The sequence below is a fragment of the Eptatretus burgeri genome, chromosome 8 (genome assembly GCF_056783735.1).
Source record: "Eptatretus burgeri isolate ZD-2024b chromosome 8, Ebu_testis_v1, whole genome shotgun sequence".
Taxonomy (NCBI): Eukaryota; Metazoa; Chordata; class Myxini; order Myxiniformes; family Myxinidae; genus Eptatretus; species Eptatretus burgeri.
Window position 1 is genome coordinate 61862386 of NC_140968.1, and position 13917 is coordinate 61876302.

The 13917-nt window shown below is 39.3% G+C and overlaps 1 long non-coding RNA gene across 2 annotated transcripts in view; it reads right to left on the reverse strand.

Annotated features, from left to right (window-relative positions):
* Positions 1–3186, reverse strand: part of LOC147021856 (uncharacterized) — a 49758-nt gene extending 46572 nt beyond the window's left edge. For both annotated transcript variants that reach the window (XR_015060967.1, XR_015060968.1), the window contains exons 1-2: positions 2257–3186; positions 467–531 (exon numbers count right to left, since the gene is read on the reverse strand). This is a non-coding gene — a long non-coding RNA (uncharacterized LOC147021856). The remainder of the gene's footprint in view (positions 1–466; positions 532–2256) is intronic.
* Between the last annotated feature and the right edge of the window lie 10731 nt (positions 3187–13917).

The window sequence follows — 13917 nt, forward strand, 5'->3', positions numbered from 1 at the left end:
CATATTAATTTCCTCGAACTTGTGATATAAACAAAAAAAAAACCTTCATTTGAGAATGTGTAATTAAAAGGTAAAAAGTCAGCAGTATGGTGCCATTGTTTTAGACAGGCAGTAATGTCACACCTTATCACAATGACCTCTCGTTTTTGCCCGCTTTTACAAGCGGATATTGTTTGCCCATTCGAATTGATGTTTCATGAAGACTCGGCGCTGAAGGCTTAATTAAAGAAGGATATTTCTTGAGTATTAGTTGTTTTTTTAATAAACAAAACAAAATGTCACAATAACTTATTTATAAGTGGTAATGTTACATTTCTGAACGTACACAGTTTTTTTTTTAGCTGCATTCTGCCACTGTCAACCCTCCAGGAATGACCTTTCACTTAGCGTTGTGACTGAATGACCTCCAAGGGTGGTGCATAAATGAATGTATAAGTAATTGTGTCATGTTGCCTTTGGGTTTCACCTGCTGTTGAATCTCTCAGGGTGTTTCTCTCTCATGAGGTGAAAGCGATGTGCGATGGAGGCGTCCTGAGAATGACAAAAAGTATAAGCGATTGAAATAACCTACTGAATCTTTATGGCTTGTCAACATGTGGTGCAGGTGCAGCCCATCAAGAAATGTAGCTCTCAATTGAATCCAAATAAATGAGAAATATATGCAGGACGCCAAAGTTGCAATGCACTTTAAGAGCACGGCATGGTAATCTCAAATAAGGTACTTGCAACTATGAAAAATAAGTTTGAAACTTTTTCTTTGCATGATATCAAGACATTCAAACCTGCAACTTTGTTACAATTCTTGTGCTGTAGAACATAAAACGTTTACCCTGTAGAACAGCCCAGTAACTTTGTGAAATGTTTATTTAGTGCGTCAAGAGTACATATTAAAAATATTAATCCAAATGACATTGCACACAAAATAAACATTTGCACTGATTTTATCAAGTAAAAAAGTTGTTACCATCTATTACTCCAACCATAACCAATATACGAGAATAAATATTCGCTTGACAAGCAAAATGACGGTAAAATGCAGTGCTTTGTTGTGATTTTTTACATGGACATCTTTATCTTTTTTGTTTATTATTTCTTATTTACAAGATCGAGGTTGAAGGAAGAGTGAGATGACAGGGGGAATCAATGAAATGGATGCTTGCAGATTCCCAAAAACAAGGGAATCAATTTCCAAAGTTGAGGCATTGTAGCCAATGATGAACTCAATATGCAAGGGGATGAATGATGGGAAAAAGAGGAGAGGAAACTTATCTTTAATATACATGTCATTTAAATGGCATTTTTTTGCAAAGAGTGTTGAAGCTCTTGGTGGAGCTCGAATGGATCAGGACATAACAGAGCAAAAATAACAGGAGGAAGAGAGTTGGGGTTTGGAATACCCAAAACAGGGTTGATCGACAAAATACAGTGAGACTTGGAGAAATAAGGGACGTGGGGAAGAATGAGAGAAAGGAGATCTAGGACACAACACAGGGGGTGAACAAGAAGGATACCATCACAAAATCTCAATCACAAACGTAGAAGGAGAAACTGGAAAACTGGAAAGAATACTTCAAACTTATTGAGGTCACAATTGGTCTCAATATATCTGTGTGTTGTGGTCATGTGGTTCCCCATGCTTTCCTCCCATGGGAAAAGGCTATAAGGACTGTAAAACATGTGGCTTGCACTTTACTCCTGTGACGAAGGCCACTCAGTCATTGATATGTCAGACCTGAGCCTTTGTGTGAGGCTAAAAAAAGGTTTCTACTGCTATTTTAGCGAATGATTACCTCATACAACTGCAACCATTTTATTTTATTTTATTTTTACAAATACAATATACAGTATATTGTTTTGCAAGGGATTATATTTCAGCATAAAAGGTGCTACATAAAGCAAAAGACAAAGTAATATCAGGTGGTGGTTTTTGAGGCTGATATTAGTGCTGCCATGTTACATCCTTGCTTAAACAGACCCTTTTTATCTTTGAATCGTGTTCTTTTCGATATTGAAAATGTATTGAGAATATTTATTTAATTAAAGCAAGAGTCACAAAATGTCGAAAGAAACAGGCCTCGACTTTCTTGATCTGGGTATGTTTACCTTCTATCGCTCTATCTCAAAATGGAGTCAATGAAAATAAAAGCAGAAGTGGAGAAAATAAAAGGAGTTATCACACAAATGTAGCTGCTCTTCAGAAGAAATAAAAATGCTTTGTTTGTTTTAGATTAAAACTAATGAAAAATAAATGGGTACCATGCCAAGAGAGAAGAAGTTGTTCTTGGTTGTTGTTGTAAGGAGCAACATCTGCCTGCTCTCACAGATCGACACAGCTTATGCATGTGCACACAATATCCAGGTTCCAGCGGTACAACATAATGACTGTAGAATTATCAATATTCTTCATTCCCTGGATCAAATTTTCACATTCATAACCTAGACAAACAAGTAAAAAAGACATAAAGTGTCATTGCCCCTGTTGTTTCAGTAATTTTGCTGCACAGAGTTAAAGGGCTCGCCCATATTTATGTACAACTAAAATGGCTGCCAATCTACCAGTTGGCCATCTTTGATCAGATCACAAAATAGTGAGGGGCATGTGTATGCCATGAGATACTGTGCTTGTGCAAAATTTGAACAAAATCAGACCTTGCATGTCTGAGAAATGGTTGAAATCACATTTAAGTAGCAAAATGGACACCAGTCGGCCATCTTGGATCTGATCTCAAAAATAAATTAAGTGCTTATGTAAGACATCATTATTTATCTGTGTGCCAAGTTTGAACATCAGTAAGTGCATGTCCAAGAAATGATTGAGGACATATTCAACATTGGGTTTTTCACAACTAAAATGGTTGCCAGTCTACCAGTCGGCCATATTTGATCAGAATACAAAATAAAGTGAGTTGCATATGTATGCCATCATGTACTGTACTTTTGCCAAGTTTGAACAAAATCGGACCATGCACGTCTGGGAAATGGTTGGGGACACATTTAAGTAACAAAATGGCCAACAGTCGGTTATCTTGGATCTGATCTCGACAAAAAATGAAAGGCATATGCAAGCCATAATTCAATATCTGCGTTCCAAGTTTGAACATGATCAGGAAATGCATATCTGAGAAATGGTTGAGGACGTGTTCGACACCTGGGTTTTTTAACAACTAAAATGGCCACCAGTTGGCCATCTTGGATCTGATCTCGACAAAAAATGAAAAGCTTATGAAAGCCATAATTCAATATCTGTGTGCCAAGTTTGAACATGACCAGGAAATGCATATCTGAGGAATAGTTGAGGACATGTTTGACAATGGGTTTTTTAACAACTAAAATGGCCACCAGTTGGCCATCTTTGATCGCACCATGAACCAAAATGATCTACATATGTATACCATCATTTTTCTTTTTGCCAAGTATGAATAAAATCAGTCTCTACATGTCCAAGATATGGTTGCAGGCGCACACACTTACGCATGCATGGACACGAAAATCGAGACCAAATCCATGAGCCTCTGTTTTGGGCTCATGTCCAATGTCCAATGGGGGCTCAGAATCCTTATTATAATTCACAGATGGGTGTTTGTATGTGTGTGTGTTTGTCGTGCTACTCCTTCTACAGTTTTGGGCTCATTACATCCAGACTTGCTACATAGGATGAGCATGACCCCAATGAATGTATAGGGGTGTTTTTATCTTTGCTGTTGGTTTTGGAGGAGCGGTGAGGGACGCAAATTCTCTATGTAAATGTGTCTTGAGTAGCGCTGCCTCCAGGTGGGGTCGGTTATGATAAGTCTCCACCATTTAGAGTACAGGATTCCTGTCTCCCCATTGTCCAGTGCAGTGAGGTGTTTTGAATTGCTAGAAATAGGGATGTTTTTGCGTCAAGCACATAACCCGGGTTTTTTTTTTTTGCCTATACAGAGCTGTCAGTTACCTATACACTGCCCAAATAAAGGTATGCATCAGAAGAACGTGATTTTGCTTTGAACAAGATCACTTATAGGGTGGGTACTCTGCTTGTCACATTCATGCAGAATTAACTTTTTGTTAATATTCTGTCCGAATTAATTTAGGAATTTAGCATATTTTGTTCATCAAGATTATATGTAATTACTTAATTTACGAATACAACAATGGTGCTGCTGAACATTGATTAAAACTTGTAACTGAGCAATCGTAACTTTCCAGCAAAAAAGTTGATCAGTCATATTTGCCAGCTTAGCCATGTTGTACAGATCATTGGTTGCCTGTCACTCTCTTAAGCACATTTCACACAAATGAGAGTTGATGCAAAAGCAAGCTTTAAAAGGCAAATGGAAGCTTGCAGATCATTTGCGTTTTTCTCACATCATGCAAAAATTATATGCGAAAAAGAGAGATGTGGTAAACTGTCAACACCTCTGGGAAATTTTTCCTCGCTTCCAAATTATGGAAAAGGTTTTGACAGCTATTTTTTGAGGAAAGACGACCAACGATTGACTCTACAAGTACAGTACATTATCTTCATTAATTAAAGCATGAGAACATGGTCGAAACACTTTCTGGTTGTTTCTTCTCTCGCTCTTGTGTCCACACAGAAAATAACTAGAAGGGCACTCGGAAGAGCACATACCTCCGCCCCACAATGGCTGATCCACGAGACCATATCGGGCCCAATACATTTTTGAAAATAATATCATGCTATATATCGTTTTTGGCCCAATCTCTCAATGATGAAGAATCACTTTAGATATTAAATAATTCTCATATCCAGATCCAGTTTCGGATATTCACCAAAATCAAAACAATTCGTCCTTGTCAAACACCCAACCTGTCCACCAAGTTTCATCCGAATCCGTCCACAACTTTTTGAGATATTATGATATATATCAGCTTAGCCCTAACCTCAATAGTGAAGAATCACTTAAAAAAATCGACTTGCTGGATCCATATCTCCACCAAAATCTAATTACTTCCACCTTGTCACACAGACACACACCCAACCTGCACACCAAATTTCATCCGGATCCGTCCACAACTTTTTGAGATATCCTGCACACAAACAGACAAACAAATGAAAAAAATCACTCATAGTGACACTTGGCAAAACAGAACAAAGTAGAACAGCACTTGGTAGAGCAACACACCTCTGCCAGGCTGAACAGTTTACATTTTCTTTTCCACTGATGGGCTGGATCTGAACCAAAATCTAATCCTCTTGTTCTTGTCACCAAACCAACTCATCCACCTAGTTTTGTCATAACTCATCCATAACTTTTTGAGATCACATAATATGTATAGTTTGTTTTTCCCTAACTCTCAATATTAGAAACTAGGCCCATGTTGATCTTTTGACCTCAAAAATATTTGTTCGTTGAATTCATTGACCTGTTATGCAAAACCTGTTCAAATTTCAAGTCAATCAGATGAAAGTTGAGGATTTTAGAAATTGCACTGAAGTTGTTGACCTTTGGCCTGTGTTGAACTTTTCACCCATGTTAACCTCAAAAATAGTTGGTGGTTAAATTCAGTGACCTCATGTAAATCCTCTTCAAATTTCAAGTCGATGGGATGGAAATTGACAATTTTAGAAATTGGGTCTCTGTTAACCGTTTGGCCTATGTTGACCTTTTAGCATGTTGACCTCAAAAATAATAGTTTGTTGGATTCAGTGATCACGTATGCAAATCCTCTTCAAATTTGAACTCAATCGGATGAAAATTGAAGATTTTAGAAAATTTGGCCCAAATTCACCTTTTGGCCAATGTCGACATTTTGGCCTAAGTTTACCTCAAAATTAGTAGGTGGTTGAATTCATTGACCTGATATGCAAATGCTCTTCAAATTTCACGTTGATTTAATTAAAATTGAGGATTTTAGAAATTTGGCCTATGTTGACCTTTTGGCTTATGGTTACCTCAAAATTAATAGGCGGTTTAATTTGGTGACAACATAAGTGCAGTGTAAATGCTTTTCAAATCCCAAGTCAATCGGATGAAAATTTAGGATTATAGAAATTCGGCCTATGTTGAACTTTTGTTCGATGTTGACCTCAGAATTAATAGGTGGTTGAATTTATCGACCACATATGCAAATGATCTTCAAATTTCAAGTCAATCGGATGAAAATTAAGGATTTTAGAAAATTTGGATCAAATTGGCCAATTGGCCTATGTAGACCTTTTTGGTTGAACGAATTTTACGAAACTTCAATGCGCGACTGTCGCAAGGTCGGTGACATTAATCTTTGAAAATTTCAGAACGATCGGTCAAGCGGTTTGGGCTGGAGGTGAGCAGACAGAGAAACAAAGAAACAAATGAAAAATCACGCAGAGAGTGACAACTTGGCAAAACAGCACAAAGTAGAATGGCACTCAGTAACAGGCTGAAAGGGTGAAAGGGAGTGGCAAGGTATTGTGTACCTCATGCCATGCACAGCTTTCCTTTCCCCAATGATATGCTCATTTCTGATGAAGTTTGACAGCCACCACATGAGGCACAAAATCAGTGTCCAAAGAGTTGTGACAGAGAATCTGTATGCAGGGAACAGCTTAGCCAGGCTGTTATTTCAGGGAGTACTCATTCACCCTTCTGACTTAATGTGGATGCTTATGCATATTCTCCCAGCAGGAGGTTCTGGTACTGCAGCTTCAGCTTTGTCTCCAGCATTCACCAGCTCCACATCAGTCACGCAGACTATAACCATAACACTTTCCACGCTGCTGTGTATATATATTTTTAATAGCAAAATAGCCACCCTTTTCCCCCTGCCAAACCAATCTTTTGTGCCTCATTCCTTTTTGTGCCTGCCAATCCGAAGTTCAACCTGGCCACATGTATGTGGTCAGGTAGGACTATTGGGCTCCATCTCTAGAACCCTCCTGGCCATTTCTTCACTTTTTCTCCGCATATAGCTTGGGCTCTGACATCATTAGCATATCCAGGGGTTGGGATGGGGGTTGGGAGAGTGGGCTGAAACAGCACCCGAGCAGCTGCTCCAATCAGATGTGAATGAGTTCTTTCAAATAACCTAATTTCCATCAATGATTTGGATAGTGAGGTTAAGAGTGTGCTTTCTAAATTTGCTGATGACACAAAGCTTGGAGGTAAGATGGACAGCAGAAAGGATGGTGATAAGATTCAGGAAAGTCGAGATACTTTAATAGATTGGGCAAATGATTCGCAGTTGCAGTTTAACATAAAGAAATGTCATTGATGATGGTGTGAGTTGTCACTTTCGATGACTTGCACCATCATCAATGACATTTCTTTGGCACTAAAGAAATGTAACGTCATGGAGATGGGTAAGAATAATGAAAATAGGGATTACATGATGCAAGGGACAATGTTCGAGTGTGTCACTCAGGAGAGGGATCTGGGGGTGGTGTTATATAACGGGGGGAGGGGGAGGAGGAGCAGGAGTAAGCAGACAACACAGTGCTGAGCAGCTATGGGTAAAGCAAACAGGTTTTGTGTTGTATTCGTCGGGGGATACATTATAAATCAAAAGATGTAGTTTTATCACGGTAAAGGAATTTAGTGAGGCTCATTTGGAATATCGTGTGCAGTTTTAGACACCATATCTGAGGAACACCATATAGCTGCCAGAGAGAGAGGGGTCAGTGTTGAGCAACTCGATTGATTCCAGGGATAGCTAAATTAAGCTATGAGGAACGGTTCAAGGAGAAAGAATTTTCTGTGATTGCGAGGGGATCTGATTGAGATGTTTACGATAATGAAAGGTGTGGACAAGATAAGTGCAGTGGAGTTTTTCATCAGAGTGGATAGTGTTTGGACCAGGTTTCACAGCTTGATGGTAAATATGAGAGCACGGTTTGAAGGAAAGAGTCTTTCAGTCGGTACCGAGAGATTAGTGGGATTTGAATAGGTTCCGAGATGCATCACAGGTAGAGGGATATTGGAATATTGGCATGTGTGGATGGGTAACAATACTGGAGTTGGTTAGTGCAGGCATGATCATGATGGGCCGAATGGCTTACTCCTGCACCAAAGTTCCTTGTGTGTTTACACAGCTGGCCAAAATTAATGAATTGTATTTACCGCATTTTAACTTTGTATATGGTAAATACTATGCACTGTAAGATCCAGATAAAGGACAATAAGGACAAAATAAACTAGAAATAATCTGAAAATGCAAAGCACGTCCAATTTGTAGTCAGACTTCTTCTTCCTCCATATGCTAAATGACCAAACCTTTGACATTTTGACCAAATTCTTAATTTATATTCTCTATATTCTCAGAATGAAGCTTTGTTGAAAATTTGATAACAAAAGCATAAATGATTAAACTTTCAGGTCAACTGGATGAAAATTGATGATTTTTCGTGACATTGACCTTTGACCTTTTGACCAAATTATGAAGCTATCTACTCCATATTCTCATAATAAAGCTTTGTTTAAAATTTGATGTCAAAAGTTACAGCGCGCGCGCGCGCGCGCGCACACACACACACACACACACACACACACACACACACACACACACACACACACACACACACACACACACACACACACACACACACACTTAGAAGTGGTTGCAAAACCCCATCTCCCGCTGTGTGCGGAATAGCTAATCATGCATACTGCAATCTCATCCATTAAAATATGAAAAAAATTACATAAACCATATTCTACACCTCCACATTCTACATCTTGTACGAATAAATGTGTGTGTGTCTCCTCTATAACTCCAAAACCATAAAACCGAGCAGCCTGAAATTTTGCATGCATACTCAGGGAACTCCAAGGAAGTGCCAGAGTCAAAATTGGGTGTTTGGATTAAATAAAACACCCCTATTGAAGATAATTAACGGCCTTATTTAATTACATCCTTTATCAGGTGCATCCTCGGCAACCTCGCTCTTTGAGGTCTTAAAGCATCTCCTGGGTAACCTCGCTGGGGTCTGAACCTGCCATGTGTTTTGGTTTGCACAAGCATGCCTTGACTTGGATCAGGCTGCAACGATTTCTTAATGATAGTTTTTGTTTTTTCACTTTCCTCACTCATATTATTGAATACCTGTTCATCATAGCTCAGAATTGTTGTATACGTCACTTTTGTAATTGCTATCGTTTTCATATTAAGAGCTTGGAGCGATTTCATGCATTATATGATATGATTTTCCACAATCTAATCTCACGGACTAATTAAAGTACATCGAAATATTATCTTGGTTTTAAGGATCGGATATCGTCCGGATTAAACAAGTGTCAATTTGGAGTGAAATCTGATGATTTAAAGAAACAACAAGTCTTATAACTAAGCCAACATGCCTACTTAATTTAAGTAAGCAAGGCTATGTTCCCTCCTCAATATATCAATGATTATCTTCTCAACGCTATCACACAAGAAAATGTGAAATTTCCAAAGCATTAAACTTATATTTTTCTAGTGTTTGGATAATTATATTGAGTGAACAAAAAATTTAGGAACGTGCCAAAATTAACTATCTTCATTGAGCTATACGATTTTATGTATTCACTGTCAGACCTCGCACCCTGTCCCCCAGAGGGACTGCTTATCCATAGCGTCTGCCAGATCTGTGTCTATATTTTCAGAGGTTTTATGAGGTGCTCTATAGGGGATCAAAGCAAATCTAGTGAAAAACAGACGTTTTAAAATAAAGTTATAACATTTGCGCAGACTGCGAACAATGTACCACGTGACGCATGCAGAGACGAGCAGGCGGATTATCTGCAATGTTTATTTCACAGGTGAATAAACTCTCTGATATATTCAGGGTTGTTCCACATTAAACAATAAACAGCAACTCTTTTGTGGATAAAGTCATTATTTGAAGGAATTCATTTGATTTCTTTAACTGCTGCGTGCATGATGAAGACCGACTTTAAAGTTAAAGGGACCATGTATGGTATGCAGCCACAGCCTGGCCAACTGGTCCTTATCAATCACTTAACTGGAGTGCTTGCTTGAGTACTTAAGCCACTTGCCAAGTGCCCTATAGTTGATAGCAGTGCCGCGCTGTCTTTCTGAGAAAATTGTATCACTAACTGTGGACACTTTTGCCATGCCAATATTTTCAGAGTGAGTCGTTATTGCTCCGTCGTTCTGAGTGAGTTGTGAAATAACACCCAATTTCTTTGCCATACTAACGTGTTCTAAATTCCCGAGACAATTTTTTTCCCACCCATCACACGCAGATAGATGTTTATAAAGATTAATGTTTGTGAACATATCTCTGAAACATCGACATATATGCAACATTGTATTTCGGCGAAAGCTACTCAAGAGTTTTGGTCTGTATGCAGTATGTACTTTAGTCAGTAATCACACTGTCTCCAACCTTCTGATTCCCGAAAAATTGCGGATATCGGCCAAGCAGTGTGTGTGTGTGTGTGTGTGTGTGTGTGTGTGTGTGTGTGTGTGTGTGTGTGTGTGTGTGTGTGTGTGTGTGTGTGTTTCGTTCATAAAGTGTAACATATTCTCTCTGCTAACTCCCCGACCCCCCCCTTTCTCTCGCTTTGTCCCATCCTAGCTCTACCCCCTCCCAATACAGTGCAGCACACTTATCCCACACCTCTCTCTCTCTGTCTCTGCCTCTCTGTGTTGCTGTTTCTGTATCTGGACATATCCGGATGGTGGTTATGTCTGGATGGGGTTTGTCTCCGGACGGGAGTTTAACTCTGGACAGCTCAGGATGCGTCCGGGTGGTGTTTGTCTCTGAGCATATCTGGGTGGTATTTATGTCCAGACGGGAGTTTGTCTTTGGACATGTCCAGTCGGTGTTTGTCTCTGGATGTGTCTGGGCGGTGTTTGTCTCTGGACATGTCTGGGCTGTGTTTGTCTCTGGACGTGTACGGGCGGTGTTTGTCTCTGGACGTGTCCAGGAGGTGTTTGTTATTGGATATGTCAGGGCGGTGTTTGTCTCTGGATGTGTCCGGGTGGTGTTTGTCTCTGGATGTGTCTGGGCAGTGTTTGTCTCTTGATGCGTCCGGGTGATGTTTCTCTCTTGATGCGTCCGGGCAGGGGTTCGTCTCCAGACACGCCCAGGCAGTGTTTGTCTCTGAATGTGTCCAAGCAGTATTTATGTCCGGACGGGAGTTCATCTCCGGATGAGAGTTTATCTCCAGACAGCTTGGCTCCAGACGCATCCGGGCGGTGTTTGTCTCTGGACAGCTTGGCTCCACTTTTATCATATGACCAATAGAAAATGGATTTCAGACATTATTTTGTTTCCATCTTCACTGTTATTCGATGCAGAAACATTTTGATGAGGCAGTATGAATCCTAACAAGTGGTGACAGGCACAACAAATCCCGCCCATTTAAGGCATAAAGTTATTTTGGGGATCAAATTTAAATTTGATACATCTTTAACCCCGATCTTCACAAATATGCATTTTTCACGATAGGATTGTTAGGATTTTAAGTCACAAATAGAATAAGGTTCACTGTAAGCTTAGTTTGAAGTAAATTGGATGATTTTTGACGAAGTTATGAGCGAAAAACGATTTTGACCTTTTCGTGACCTGAACTTGACCTTTGACCGAATTGGACCCAAAAGTTAATGGGGTCGTCCGAGGTTCATTACCCACCGGTGGATACAATTTGCCAGTGTTTGAGGCAGTCGTTTTCCCGTAAAGTTGAATTTTCGTAACCATGTTTTAGTTTTGATGGAAATTTGTAATTTTGACTGATGACCATGACCCCCAAAACTTCGGACCCTACCGATCTTCACAAATATGCATTTTTCACTATAGGAATGGGTAGAATAAGTGACAATTAGAATAAGGTTCACTACAAGCTTAGTTTGAAGTAAATCAGATCATTTTTGACGAAGTTATGAACGAAAAACGATTTTGATCTTTTCGTGACCTTGACCTTGACCTTTGATCCAATTGGACCCAAAAGTTAATGGGGTCGTCCAAGGTTCATTGCCAACCTGTGGATTAAATTTGATAGTGTTTGCTGAAGCCGTTTTGCTGTAAAGTTGCTAACAGACAGACAGACAAACAAACAGACAAACAAACCGGACGATTACAATATCCCACTCGGGATAATTACAATATCCCGCTCGGGAGGGGGCGGGATAATTAATGCTCCACCATACATCTGTTATGTCTTCCATTCCTCTCACCTCACACTGTCTTCCCTTCCCCAACCCTTCTCTCTCTCTCTCTCTCTCTCTCTCTCTCTCTCTCTCTCTCTCTCTCTCTCTCTCTCTCTCTCTCTCTCTCTCTCTCTCTCTCTCTCTCTCTCTCTCTCTCTCTCTCACTTCCACCCTCTTTTGCTCCCCCCCCCCCGCTCCCTATTTAGTATTTCCGTCAGCGAAGCGACAGGTGGTATTTGCTAGTATTAAATAAAGCACATTACTCCTTATATCTAGCCCCCTTGTTCATAATGAAAATCTTTGTAAATCACTTCAAAAGAGCTGGTTGCGAATTAAAAGTTATTGAACGAGCATGAATCAGTAGTTGGTGGACATTAAATATCAGGTGTCCATGAAGAGTAGGCGAGCTATTACCGGAAGCCAAAACTAATTACAAATTCCTCCTCTAACCTACTTTGTAGAACTTCAGACTGCGCCAGCCAGTTTGTGAAAAATTTGGCCCAAATTTTTTTTGGATGGCTGACCCCACAAGGTGGGAATAACGGTCGCCATTATGGACTCACCATCATCATTGCTTGCATTAATGCAAAGCTTTCTAATTTACCCTGTATTGCATTTTCACAAGGTGTAGTCATCTGTAGATTGCGAAATCAAATGTCCTGTATATTCAATTATACTTAAGAAACCATCTGTAAAGGATGTTTATCAGCGATGTTGTGACTATATGATTTAATGCATATAATATAGGTGTAGCACTGCCAAAACAGTGTACCTCTGCCTGTAATTGATGCTCTGCTACCTTCCAAAACACGAAATACCCTCACATGTCAAACATACAATGCCATCCAGGCCTGATTACATTTGGTCTTTTTCTTGTCGTGCACAGCATTTCAGTTCCTTTCTTGCTTTGTAAAAAGTTTTTCTAGACATTTAAAAAGTAATTTTTGAATAATTAAGGACACATCAGTGGAATTCTTTTTCTGAACTTCATATTATAACGACCATAGACGAATTGTATAATTAATTTTGCTATTTATACAATGAGATGAGGAATTTAGTTAAGTTATGTGGAGATGTTTGTGTCACTTTGTAATCAGTAATTTAACAACTTGTTTCCCACAACTTCTGCCACAACTGCTATTTGATATGTTCACAGAAAACTTTCTGCTGTAGTGCAAAATACACCTTTTTGATTTGCAAAAGGGTAATCTTAAAATGGCTACACTGGCAGACAATAGAGCAATGTCTGAATCAAATTTAATATGTCTGCCTGGGTTCAAGTATGAAAGGAGATGATGTAAATGATTCCCCCACCTGGCACTAGCCTCTGACAGGTTTCAAAGTCCTTAATCAATGAAAAATCAAACAACAGAATTCTGATCTTATTAGTACAGAGGCCCCCTCAAAAAATATTCTGCAGAAATTGCATAGAAAATTTCTATAGACATTGTATAGAAATCCTGTGGAATTTTATGGCCAAATTCTACAGAACTGTATTTTCTGTAGAACAGAATTTATATGGAACTTTAGGACCAAATGCTATGGAACCAAGTTCGACAGAGACTGAAAGAGACTTGATGTCCTGCAAACTCATGTTCTCCGAGCCATCGACTGTATCCATCAGTCCTGGAGAGATGTGGATGAGAAATTTTGATGTGGATGAGAAATATTCTATAGAAATTACAGTTCAATAGCATTTGGTCAGAATGTATCATCTAATTTCTCTCGAATGTAAATTCAATAGAAATTATCGTTCTATATAATTTGGTCCTAAAGTTCTGCAGAATTTCTAGACAGGTCATATAGAATGTCGAAATAATTACTTAGAACACCCATTCTCTGCAG